Source organism: Prunus mume, linkage group LG1 (assembly GCF_029339155.1).
Source record: "Prunus mume cultivar Tortuosa linkage group LG1, ASM2933915v1, whole genome shotgun sequence".
In the NCBI taxonomy this organism is placed as follows: Eukaryota; Viridiplantae; Streptophyta; class Magnoliopsida; order Rosales; family Rosaceae; genus Prunus; species Prunus mume.
The window spans coordinates 30,649,617-30,662,074 of NC_142698.1; the positions used below are offsets into that span (position 1 = coordinate 30,649,617).

Consider the following 12,458-nt stretch of genomic DNA (forward strand, 5'->3'; position numbering starts at 1 on the left):
TTTTAAAAAACTTTGGCTTTTTCCAAAAGTGAAAAAAATTTTGTGCCTAAAACCTAAATTTACTAAACATTCTTTTTGAGAGTTGAAATCCATTGGAAGCTATTATCTTCTATATCCATATGTTCTCTTCTTTGAAAAATTTGGATGATGTTGAGTTTTCTCTCCCTGCTCTACTATTACTCGCTTTGGTGGAAGGGCGGCAAGTTCAAGGGCAAATCTTGAAAAGCTAGTTCTAGTTTGATCCATATGTAACGAATTTATTGATAAGGATGTAGTTGGAGCTAGGGAAGATTGAATTGGTGAAGATGGTGTTTGTTAAATACATGAAAGAGATATAAATTCTTGGAATTTACTAATTACAGGCTATTTGAAATTGGGGGGGATTGAGTTAGAGCAGCTCCACCGCTGCACTAAACTTCGGGCAAAAGGCCCCCGCAAGCCCAAACACCCTCCAGCGAGAGACCAAGCTCGGGCAAGAGCTGTCCCACCGGCCGAGCAAGCCCAAGGCGGGTTTTGCTTGACCGAGGGTGTGACATCGGCGCACAATAATTCAAATTTTTTGTCTTGTTGGCGCATGAGTTTCACGTGCAGTAAAAAATTTGACTTCCGCTCACGTCGTGTGAATCCAACGGGCATGTGCCATACGTCGCAATCGGGGCCTTGATCGGTTTTTTCCAGAAATCCGATGATCCTCCTTTTTTGGCTAAAAAAATTGCAAAAAAGAAATAGGAAATTTTTTTAAAAAAATACCAAAAAATTATGTATTTTTTCCCTATAAATACCTAACCATTTTATTTACTTTTCACACCAAATCTTCATACAATTTCTTCTCCATCCAATATTTTTTACTCTCCACTCATATTTTTCTACTACTTTCCATTTGTATAAAAAAAAAACAAAAACAAATGACATCTTTCTGTCGAAGTCGGAGGCTCGTGGATAACTCAGGAAGGTATTGGGTTGTGTCAGTCTTGGGTGAACATTAGTCATGACCCTATCACGGGCAATGAGATGAAGTTCCATCATTTGTGGAGCAAAATTCATGGAGAATTTTGTCAAAGATTGGGTTCCATTCGGACCGAAATGGCGTTGTCTAGTAGATGAAAACTTCTGAATAATGAGTTAGGGAAATGAAGAAATGCCTTGACAAAAGTAAGGAAGAACATTCGAAGCGGTCAAAATTTTACCGATGAGGTAAAATATTTATAATTGCCATTTTAATCAATTTAATGTAACTTTTTTTTTTATTGCATATTCTATTTCTTTTTCTTGCATAATCTTTTTTTTCTTTTTGCATTTTCAATTTGTCTATATTTTCTTGCATAATCAATTTTATTCTTGCATTTCAAAATAGTTTATATTTTCTTACATAATATTTTTTTTTCTTACACTTCCAATTATTTATTTTTAATAGATCATACAAGCGCAAATGTGGTTCGGTGCCATGGGGCAAGGCAAAAAAAGTTTCGTGCATTTCCAATGTTGGGAAGTTGTGAAGGATTGTTCGAGATTCAAAATTATTCCCACCGGTCCGCCGGTTGTGTTGAATGAGACGCCGCTCCACGATTCGCCATCAACCGATTCGCCATTGGACTCCCTAATGGAAATGGAGTCACCACTCCCACGTCCTCCGAGACCTATTGGGAGAAAGGCGGTAAAGGCCAAGAGAAGGGGCACTTCGAACAATGAATGTGTACAATTATTGGAGCAAATAGCTAAGAACACCTCACTAAGAATTGAGAGATACTTAAAAAGAGATGAAGCGGACATGGCACGAGAGGAAGCATTTGTTATTCAACAGCAGCAGGCACAAGAAAAAGACAAAGATGATAGAGAGATGAAAATCATGGCCATGGATACGAGCCATATGTCTCCTGAACCAAAGGCCTATTGGAAGCATAGACGAAGGGATGTGATGAGAAGAAAACTCTTCCATGACGACGGACCTAGCAATACAGATTGGTTAAATGATGAAAACCATTAGGTTGTATTGAAACACCTTTGCCATATGTTGTATTGTTGTATTATCCTTTAATTTGTTGTATTGTTTCCTTTTTATTCAATAAAAAAAGCATTAAATAATATGACTATTTATTAAAAACATTTGAGCATCAAAACAAAGATGAATTAAAAACAAACCTTAATTTATTGCAAACAACACACAAAACAAACCATACATAAAAGCATAATAAAATAAACAAACATAATTCCAAAAAACACCACACACAAAATAAAGTATAATTAAAAACAAAGCATAATTCCAAACAAAGCACTAATCTTGACTTCATCCATTGTGATTGCCTTTCATCTTCCACAAGTGCTCGATCAAGTCAACTTGACGTCTCTTGTGAACATATGAAGATTGCATTTCTTGATAACGATCAATCATGAGGTTGTTGAATCGACCATCCCGAACTAACGGTTCGGGCTCCAATGGTAGTCCATTTGGTCCCATCGGCCTTTCATATATTCTTGTCAACGCCGTGTTCATGGGATCGGGTTCAAACACCTCTGGAGTATCATAGTCATACTCATCCTCCACAATCATGTTGTGGAAGATGATGCAAGTCATCATAATACTTCGCAACACCTCCTCATCTAGCATCCGAGCAGCACTCTAATAATTGCCCAACGAGCTTGCAAGATACCGAAACACCTTTCCACGTCTTTCCTGTAACCTTCTTGAAAGCAAGCAAAGCTTCTTTCCTTCTCGGATTGGGGATTCAGAATTGTTTTCACGAATGTCGTCTACCTAGGATAAATTCCGTCGGCAAGGTAGTACGCGCCAGAGTATCTGATATTGTTGATTTGGTACGTGACACAGGGAATGACCTCGCAATACCTCGTCGAACACTTGGGATTGACCAAGGACATTGAGGTCATTCTGAGATCCGGCAACCCCGAAGAAGGCATGCCAAACCCAACAATCGAATGAAGCTACGACCTCCAAAATTATACTTTTTTGGCCCTTCGATTCCTGTACTCTCCTTGCCAAGCAGTAGGACAATTCTTCCACTGCCAGTGCATGCAATCGATGCTTCAATTATTCCTGGGAAACCTTGAGCCTGACCTTTTTGTAGAAGCCTTTGTAGGTCCCTCGGCGTGGGTTTGCGAAGGTACTCCCTCGTGTACAAATTTTCCACTGCATCACAGAATCTCACCAAGCACTCTAGGATAGTAGATTTTCCCATCCTTGTAATCTCATCCACCTACTCTGCAGATGCCCCATAAACAAGCATCTGCAAAACAGCTTTAAGTTTTTGCTCCGGGATAAGACCCAAAACTCCAACAGCATCGTGCTTTTGAATGAAGTATGTGTCGTAATTACAAATATCATGCATGATTTTTTGGAACAAATGTGGCTGCATTCTATATCTCTCTCGAAACTTAAAAACAGGATATAACGAATTTGGGATAAAGTAATCCTCTAAGAGATTCTTACCCCGAGACCCCCTACGTCTGTCCACATTCGGGGCACAACAATGACGGTGTTGCCTTGATTGATTAAGCATGCACACTGTTGCTGCAAGCATTTGTTCCTCTTCTTTATCGGAGTCCCGATATTCTTCAGCACGTCTCTGCCGAATTTTTTCCCTTTCTTTCTGTTGCCTCTCCAACACCCTCCTCAAGTTTGATATTGAGAGTAGAATGTGTTTTGTAAAATATGAGAAATGAAGGAATATATAAGAGATTGTGTGAGAGGTATGAGTTGATGGTGTAGTTTTATAGAGGGATTCAGAAGATATAGATGACACATGACTTAGAGAGTGAAAATCTTATCTGAAATATGAGATTATAATTTTTTTTTAATGAATATATGAAATTTTTATCTGGAATAAGACACGTGGCAACTGAGATTCTCATCTGAAAATCTTTTCTGAAAAATAATGGACACGTGACAACCAAAAATCTTATCCGAAAATTTATTTACAAAAGATTATCAAAATTAATGGTTTAAAGTATAAAAAAATAGGAAATAAAGTACAATGAATAGTATTTGCCTTAGACTTAGCCCTCATAGGTGGAACCACAAATGGCAAGGCTGACACTATTCACGTGAATAGTGGCACCCCTTACTTGCCCTTGCCCTAGACTTAGCCCTTATGGGTGGAGATGCTCTTAGCTTATGAGCTTTTGAATGAGATTTTAGAACGGGACTTGGTTTTTTGTACTGCAATGATTGATGGTATGGGAAGTGTGGGGAAGTGTGGGAAGAGTGAGCTTGTTGGCGAAGTCTTTTGGATGACGAGTCATAAAGCTGTTATTACTTGGACATTAATGATTTCAACATTGTATTAACCGTCCAAACGAATCATGGGGTGTATTCAGAGAAATGTTGAATTTGGGTGTTCGATTTGATGCCCTACTCTTGTTAGAGTTTCGTCAGCCATTGCCAACTTGGGTTTTGTTGAGGAAGGCAAATGGATACATGCTAACATTTATGCAAGTAACTGACTTGAGTTCTGGGTTTATTACTGTCACACCCCAACCCACGGATTTATGTAACTTTGGGTTAAGACGTGATTCACACCTTAATTATAGAATTTAATAAAAAAAACTATAACTAAAATATGAAGAAATATTTAAATAAATAAAATAAATATTTCACAAAGTATACTAAGCAGAAACGACAACATCTGAAATCTTATAATTTTTACATTATTTTATAAGTTAGAACTACTCAAAAGTTCATTAAAAGAGTAGCTCATTATTCATTCACAAACTATGTACACAATACACTCTATAGATATGCCAAAATCATTACAAGCTCTAGATGTTAGGTTCAGTACCTGCAAAATCTGTTAGGAGGTGAGCGAAACTACAGCTTAGTAGGGACATAAACCTTTTCACGGTAAATTGATAAAACTAAATTAAGTGACATACAATCACACAACCAAATATCACATTAATAAAATTAATGCATGAATGCTCTTCATCTAATCTTGTTAATTCATATAACTAGACAAGTAGACCTCCACGTCCCATACCATGCTTATACCACTTGGTCCCGAATGCCCATTTATATGAACTAACTCCCATCTCAATCATCCCATAAATCCTCTTTTGTTAGTTATCTTGTCTAACTCCTTGTCGCCAATCCCGTATCACCCAATAAAAATCATGTGCACTGTAAGATCCCTGAGATTTGGTACCTACCAAGAGTTAGACTCAACTACACAAAAGATCATTTCCATTACCCTATTTTTTCATCATTATTTTCTCAACTCAACAATTCTAGTCAATTTCCATAACATGATATAATTATGCCTTTTACATATCCTTCAAAGCAATGTAACCATTTAAAACATCACCAATGTATATATAATTATGCCAACATTGTTCAAATAGTGAAGAATACGTAAATACCCAATACAAGAAAAGTCAACCAAACTGTAATACCATGCACAATATAATGCTCACGAAATTAAATCAATCTCTGTAAAAGGCCCCCAAGAAACCCTTACCTTGACACCAAGGCTTTTGCTAGAAATGTTAGGTGTTTCCCAATTTTCACCGCATTCACAAACTCAGTCTTCTATTTCCCTCCAATACTTCTTCTTCTCTCTACCTCTCTTACTATCTTTCCTTCTTTCTATTTTCTATTCTCTCTGTTTCTTTTTCTCTTCACATGTATTTCTATGCAAGTTCTTAATGTAGAAAGTTTCCTATTTAAACAACAAAAGAGATGGCAATCCAATGTTTACCTGTTGGCGGGTAACAACTTGTTATCCAAGTTTTGGATAACTTCTTCAAATTAATGACGGTAAGAAAAAATATACACTTAAAGAAACAAAATATCTTTCATACTCTAATATTAATGGCATCCAGTTGTAAGTCATTTATAAAATTTGCATGTGCTAAAGCCACCTTCTGCTTTCAATATTATAAACTAAATAGAAAAAAATATTTAATTAGTGGCCAGCAAATTGGTCACAAAAAGTATCGATTTTCATTGAATACAACTAGTGTCCAAATATTGGTGGTCACTAACGAAAAAGCTATTAGTGACAACAACTTTGATCACTAAAGGGCTTAAAATTTGGTCACTAAAACACGTATTTTGGTCACTAAAAATGGGTCACGTGACTAAATTACTGACCTACTTAGTTGGTCACTAGTGTATTTGAAAAATTGGTAACTAATTGATTTATTTCCTTGTTCTTTGTTGTGTAACAATATATGAAATACCATCTAATTCTTTTTCATACAAAGTGCCGTGGAAACAATTTTGATAATAAAAAAATTGTATAAAATAATTCATTGCATTCAAAAAATATCAACATTCTTCCACCAAATTCACAAGCTATCCAAGTTTGAACAAATTCAAATCCAAGTCTAGACATACATCTCTATCAAAAACAAACCTAGATGACTCCACAACCCAACCTAGATATGTCAATTGATCCAAAAACATAAAAATATGATTCACCGCAGTTGACTGACTGCAAGCTTCTGCTCTTCTGGTGGAACCTTCAACAGCAAGCATATTATCCATTTGGTTGCAACTTCAACTCTTTTACCAACTGTTTACCATACTATGTGATCCATCTTACCTGCACCACCAAGTCATGAATAAATAAATGAAAATAAATGGCAGCAAATATGTAAACCTTTCCCATATTATCTGGTTTTGTAAACCTTTCCTGAACAAGCTGGCTGCTGCATTGCATTTAGTTCTTGAACAATGATTTTAAAGAGAGAGAAAGAAGCCAAAGAACCTGGAGCTGGGTGTGCTTCCCTGATATTCGTGCCATAGTTTTGTCTCCATAAGATCGTCTTCAATGATTGTCTGCAAATGTAGATGGCAAATGTTACAAATTGGGCTTAATTATAACATGCCACTGAAAATTTCTCTTATGCTAGTTGAAGGCCAATTAAGCTTCTCACATGCAAATTCCAGGACAATGTATTAAGGAGTCAGGACATTTAACTATTGAACTCGAAAATGCATCCCAACAATGTACTTAGAATACCGAAAACTCATTAAGCCAGTGCTAGTAAGGAACTAATCATACCCGCAGTGGCAGAGCAGGTAGACCGTCACATTAAACAGATGCGAAAACAAACATATATGTACGATATCATTCAAGCTCACGAAAATAATTGCAAATTCTGGAAGTTCGAATACCTTGACAGGAAACTCTACACCAGCAAGTAAACGAGGCACATGTGGACCACCGTTTGGAAGCTCATATCACACACATCTGTAACATAATCAAATTCATAAAACTTCTCCTTCAGGACAGCAAAACATTTACAAGATCAAAATTAACGACTCGTTAGTTCGGTTACTCACAAGACAGAGTCTTCTTGAAGTTTATGATCTCCTCCCTTAACACTGGAAGCATTCTCATGAAAACGTAAAAAAACCACTAATTCCAGAACTGAAAAGGGGCAGAGAACTTATCAATAAACATAAACATTTAGAAAATACTGCAAAAGAGGTCCATGAAATAAAAAAGAAAAAGGCAAAGTAACAAAGACAAGACTTTAGAAAGATAATTGACCTACAACAAACTGTTGTCAATCTTGATGGGGCAGTTTTCCTTTGTAAACAGTGCGACAATCTGTGATGCCATATTGTGTGTGCTAAGCACAAATAATTGATCAACTTTTTCTTTATTCCTGTCTCCCCCTACACAGTGTAACACAAACTGATAAGACAATTTAAATAGAAGAATGGAAAAACATCTCATATCTTTAAGAAATTAAAATATATAAAAAAGTATCATACCACCAACTCCTTCTCACTTTCTCGTTTAAGATAGAAGTCGCTCTTCTTCTATAAAAGGAAGTTTGCAAATGCCCTTTTGGAGATGATAAAGTCAAAAACAATTTAAGGTAAAAGAGAGAACAATCACTAGATGTCACCGACAATGCAATACCAATGAATAACTACCAGAAATATCAGAAAATGGTCATATAAGGAAAGAAGAGAAGACAAACCTGCCATGTAAAGCGTTTCCCATCCATATCAATTTCAAAATCTACAGATGAAACAGAGCTTGCAATTAATTTCTACTAGATCATGTGGACTAAGAACACTTCCAACAGTTTGCCCCTTGCCATGGCATGTAGCTGCCCTTGCAAAAAGCAATATGTGTTTCCAGCAGTTGCCCTTTGCCATGGTAAATACTATTCTTTTTTTTTTTTCACATTTTTTTTTTTACATAAACAATAAATTTGGATAATATTTTCGGATAAGATTTTATTTTAGTGAATAAATAAAACATTCAATAAAAAACCTTTTTGTTCAAAATATTCCATACATAAAAAGCAAACCGCAACCAAAGCATAAAAAATAAACACACCACAACCAAAGCATTAAAAAAAAAAGCATAACTAAAAATACAACATAAACATAATAAATTAAAAAAACACCTTCACTTCACTTCATTCACCTTCATTGCCTTTCACCGCCAATAAATGCTCCATCAAGTCAACTTGACGTCATTAATGAATATACGACGATTGCATCTCCGTATATCAATCAATCATACGGGCATGAAACTACCGTCCCTAACCAACGGTTCATGCTACACTAGTTCTCCATTTGGCCCTATGGGTTTTTTATAAATTCGTGTCAAGGCTGTGTTCATGGGATCCAGTTTGTACACGTCTGCAACATCGTAATCATACTCATCCTCCACAATTATGTTAAGAAGGATGATGCATGTCATCATTATGCTCCTCAGCACCTCCTCATCAAATAGACGCGTCGCACCCCTAATAATAGCCCACCGGGCTTGGAGGATACCAAAGTACCTCTCCACATCTTTTCTGTAACCCTCTTGATAAGCAGCATATAATTTTTGCTTCTGGGATCGGGGATGTGGAATTGATTTCACAAATGTTGTCCACCTCGGGTAGATGTCGTCAGCTAGATAATACCCATTTTGGTAGATAGTATTATTGATTTCATAGTTGATATTCGGGGCTTCACCTTTCAAAACATCATTGAACACCGGGGATTGACCCAGGATGTTCAAGTCATTTTGAGATTCGGTAACTTCGAAGAAGGCGTGCAAAACCCATATATCGAATCCAGCAACGGCTTCAAGGATGATACTTTTCTGCCCTTTCCTATTTCCATAATCCCCTTGCCAAGCAATTGTGTAATTCTTGCATTGGCAGTGCATGCAGTCAATGCTACCAATCATTCCAGGAAATCCTCGAGACTCGGCTTTTTGTAGAAGCCGTTGCAGTCCCTAAGCGTGGGTCTGCGGGTAGTCCCAGTGTCTGAGTTTCCACTGCATCACAAAATCGCACAAAGCTCTCCAAATTAGTGGACTTCCCCATTTGAGCAATCTCGTCCACCTGATCAGCAGATGACCACTCATACGCCAACATTCATATCACACTTGTGAACTTTTGCTCGGGAAAAAGTCCCAAATTTTCAACAGCATTTTTCTTTTGCACAAAGTATTTATCATAATTGCAAATATCATGCATGACTTTATTGAACAAATGAGGTTGCATTCTATATCTCGCTCGAAAATGAACATCAAAGTATAGAGACTGTGGGATAAAACAATCTTTCAAAAGATTCTTACCCCGAGAATGTCTATGTTTGTCTACATCTGGGCCACGGCCTTCTCGTGAACCACGTTGGCTTTGGTTTTCTACATCAAGCAAAGCCACTACTATGCCAAGTTGCTCATCTAGTTCTCTCTGCGCCCTTTTGCTTACAGCTCTTGTACACATTCTTTCTTTAGTTTCTCGCTCTTGCCTCTCCAAAACCTCTTGCATGTCTGCCATTTGAGAGTGGAGAATGAAATCTAAAATCTGAGAAATGAAAATGTAGAGAAGATCTAGTGTGGGAGGTATGAAAGTGAAAAAAATATTGAGTAGAATGAGAAGAAAATGTATGAGGATTTGGTGTTAAAAGTGAAGAGTATTGGTTGGTATTTATAGAAAAAGAAATTCAGTAAATTTTTGGTTTTTTTTTTTTTAAATTTTGATTTTTTTCATTTTTTTATTGCACAAAATTGGCTGCGTTGGATTGCTAGAAAAATCTTATCAAAGAGCCCAGTCGCGCCACGTAGAAGAGAGTTGGCGGAACTGTAGTGGTGCATTCAAATTTTTAACATTGGTGTGTGCGGTGATGTGACGTCGGCACCAAAACTCGGGCGGCCAGGCCAGTTCTTGGTCCACCATCGGCTGGGCCTTGTTTTATTCTTGGAAGCGGGATTTTAGGCCAAACTCCCATTGCCCCCTCTTCCCCACCAAGCCCTCCCTTGGTCCCCTTGCTGGAAATGCTCTAACATAACTAATATTACAAACGTGTACTTACCAGAAGGGTAAAAGTCAAAATGGTAGAACCCTCATCCGTCATAAGTGTCTGAAAAACTTTCAGAAGTACATGAGCACTACAAAGGAGAACATTTGTATTATTTTCTTGGGGAACTTCGTAAGACCAAACTTACAAAACAAAGAAACATAGTTACCTTTTGGGTGGTAACACAGCCATGAGATTTTATGCGAAAAAGTGGTTTGGCACTTTTGGGCTCAACTTAGTGATGTATGGGCCTTCAGAATGCTATGGGCTTAGGTCGAGCGCCTGATATGCAAGATAAGAATACGCTCAGTAAGACCTAGGGCACCGGTGTGGTACCGGCCGAAAGCTCTCCAATGCTTAAGTAAGTACGGATTGATTAAATAATCTAGACAGAGCGATGGCTAGTGTGCCAAAAGTTCCAATTACCTCCATTTTGGGACTTGTGCCTCCTTTTATATGTCTTGGGAGGTGTGCATATTCAGTAAAGTTTTGATGTGGGACTATTGACATTTGTTGTGGTTGCTCCACGTGTCCAAAGGGTGAATTTGCCCTAACTTTGCCATCGGCAACCAAGGGTACCGAGTCCCCATGCAGATGCCTTCCTTGTCCACGCGTCCTGTTCTCATTCGCTATTGATTCTTATATAAACAAGAGTATTGATAGGTATGAATGGGGAACCTTTTTCAAACTTAGGTTTCACCTGACCAAGGCCCTTTAGGTCGGAAGCAAATGGCGCATAATGGAAAGGATAAAACCTGATAGGATATTACAGTGAATGTAATGTAACACCATTATTCATGTCAATATCAAATAAATAATTGCAGTCCATATTACATATGTCTTACCATGTCCATGATGGGGGACCAGAAAAATAGTACAAGAGAACCTAGAGCAGTCCTTCAGTTTAGTATTGAGCAATCCTCCAATGTAGTACAATATAAATGATACCAAAAACCCTTCAGCAGGTCACAAAGTAGATAGTAAAACTATTTTATTTCATGCAGGAAAGTAGGCCCTTCAAAGTTTGAAAAATATGGTTCCAAATTATGGTATGTGGACCATGCAGTACCAGTATGCATTTTGTTAACATCATGCTATCAATATATATGTGTTTTGGTATTATGAAATTCATAATACCAAAATACATGTTAGTTTGGTATTTTGATCATAATTGCTTCATTGGTACTAGGGTATGCCATTTCCTTTTTGAAGACCAAGCTCAAGTGGGATGAAATTAGTTATTTTGAAAGTAGATCCCAAATGATTGTATATTTAGTTACTAGTGACTTAATATTTTGGGAGGTTTAATCCTCCATATGTGTAAATTATAATGAAAATTATGAAATCAAAGTTAATATGTTTATGAAATGTTTACTGTACTAGAGGAAATTGTCATGAAAGTCAATATCTTTATTAAATTGTTTATTGAATTTTAATGAAATTACAATAAACACCATACATTAATAAAAACAATAATTTTATTAATTAATTATTAAAAAATGAAAAGTCAGAAATGTACAAATAGAAATTGTAATTTTTTTAAATAATTATAATACACAAATATAGATTTAAGTAACAAAAATGTATTGTCAATTTGTTGAATTTGATGAGCCCCATTGTACTTAAATACTATTAACAATCAAATACGTAATATGAAGTTGATTGGATAGTCAAATAAGTAATAAAATATTGTAAATTAAAGTTGATTGGAAAGATGATGGGCCCCACATGCTGTTAATAGTCAATTTCCACAATGTCACGAATGTTGTTATATCGGTGACAATAGCTTTTAGTAACGACTTCATATGTAATGAAGCCCACAATTGTAACTACATGGTCACTATTGCTTTTACTCACCCAAAAAGGTGACTAAAGATGTCAACAGTCACCAATAAAATAGTAACCATTGTTGACTTTTTTTGTAGCGAGCTATATGTCCTTAACTTGAGGGTACTCGAGTCCTTGGACCTGTCACAAGACAAGCTGAGTAGGCAAAATTCCACCGAAGTTGGCAACATGGTCCTTATTTTGTAATTGCAAATTCCGAGAAGATGAACAATATTTGAACATCCATTCATTTTAACACGTGCTCGCAAAGTTCACAGCTAGTTTTTCTTTGTTGTAATTGGCTCAGATTCATCCTGAGGCACGACCATGCAATTTCACAATTCAAACTATG

The 12,458-nt window shown here is 36.7% G+C and overlaps 1 long non-coding RNA gene across 2 annotated transcripts; it reads right to left on the bottom strand.

Moving 5' to 3' along the window:
• Window positions 1-6,250: 6,250 nt before the first annotated feature.
• LOC148921583 (uncharacterized) lies at window positions 6,251-8,146 on the bottom strand. 2 transcript variants are annotated; one of them, XR_016122680.1, is made up of 7 exons: window positions 7,948-8,146; window positions 7,736-7,808; window positions 7,513-7,636; window positions 7,298-7,385; window positions 7,130-7,205; window positions 6,720-6,790; window positions 6,251-6,554 (listed from the first exon to the last, which is right to left on the bottom strand). It is a non-coding gene; the product is annotated as an uncharacterized LOC148921583 (long non-coding RNA). The 2 variants fall into 2 exon arrangements; XR_016122681.1 differs by having other exon boundaries at window positions 7,509-7,636.
• Between the last annotated feature and the right edge of the window lie 4,312 nt (window positions 8,147-12,458).